The sequence below is a fragment of the Podarcis erhardii genome, assembly GCF_964252035.2.
Source record: "Podarcis erhardii genome assembly, chromosome: 10".
NCBI lineage: Eukaryota > Metazoa > Chordata > Lepidosauria > Squamata > Lacertidae > Podarcis > Podarcis erhardii.
This window is the reverse complement of record NC_138500.1, coordinates 15,327,682-15,329,233: the sequence shown is the minus strand read 5'-3', so window position 1 is coordinate 15,329,233 and position 1,552 is coordinate 15,327,682.

Below are 1,552 nucleotides of genomic sequence, written 5' to 3'. Positions count from 1 at the left end.
AAACACACATATGCAACGAAAGTCAAACATTAACAATTATAAGGTACGAGGTCTCAGAAATACCATATTTTTCACCCTATAGGATGCACTTTTTCCCCTCCAAAAATGAAGGGGAAATCTGTGTGCGTCCTATGGGGCGAATGCAGGCTTTTGCTGAAGCGTGGAGAGCGAGAGGGGTCGGTGCGCACCGACTGCTCTCGCTCTCCAGGCTTCAGGAAGCTATCACCAAGCCTGGGGATGCCCGCGGGAGTTCCCGCAGGGCTCCCTAGGCTGTGGATAGCAGCCTGCTTGCCCGGAGTGTGGGGCACGCCGAAGCAGAGCGCCCACGCTTCGGGCAGACATCCGCAGCCTAGGGAGCCCTGCGGGAGTTCCCGCAAGGCTCCCTAGGCTGCAGATAGCAGCCTGCTGCACGGAGCACGGGGCGTGCTGAAGCAGAGCGCCCTGCGCTTCGGGCAGATATCCGCGGCTGGGGGGTGAATAATTTTTTTTCCCTTTATTTCCCCCCCAAAAAACTAGGTGCATCCTATGGGCCGGTGCGTCCTATAGGGCGAAAAATACGGTACTTTTCAACAGTTGAAAGCTGAGTACAGATGGATCTAGAGTAGTGATGGTGGAGAAATCCTATTCCGTTCCCATTAAAGGCAGACATATCAAATTTGCACTTTCTGAAATTTGTGAACCAAACAAAACACAGCCATCTGTCGGAATGTGCACTTCTCCATATTTTGCAGTGCAGTTCTCCAGCCGAAGGAGGTGTAAAAAGATGCATATACTGAGGTAATATGTGCATTAAAAATGCATGTATAGGCAACTCCCCATTTGTGCGCATTTGGCACGCGCACAACTGCTGATGCCAGTGTGTTTTCGGCACCAGAATGGGCTGAGGTGACCTTATGTGCAGCCCGATGATGCGCACCGTGCCTCAGAATACAACCCCCGCATAAATGGTGTCTTGCCTGTATTTTTGAAAACGCCATGAAAAAATGCATCAGAGGAAATTGCTTTGTGAGAATTTTTATATTAAGGGGAAAATGCACTCAAATACTGGTGACTGTTCACGAAGTTCTTTTTTTGTAATTGCAAATTGATGTGGAAATGTGCAGAACTGAAGTCAAGATTGGAAAAATGAGAAACTGAGAAGAAGAAGAGTTTGGATTTGATATCCCGCCTTTCACTCCCTTTAAGGAGTCTCAAAGCGGCTAACACTCTCCTTTCCCTTCCTCCCCCACAACAAACACTCTGTGAGGTGAGTGGGGCTGAGAGACTTCAGAGAAGTGTGAATGGCCCAAGGTCACCCAGCAGCTGCATGTGGAGGAGCGGAGACGCGAACCCGGTTCCCCAGATTACAAATCTACCACTCTTAACTACTACACCACACTGGCTCTCAGAGAAAAACTGAAGTTGACATATTCTCCTTTTCCTAACTAGACACACCTCTTTAGGAAAGGATTTCACAGCTTGAGGTCTGCCACAGAGAAAGTCTTCTTCTGGGCGTCACCACTCCGATGTCTCAGTGTGGCTGAGTGGCCAACAGGGCCTCCTCTTAACGCCT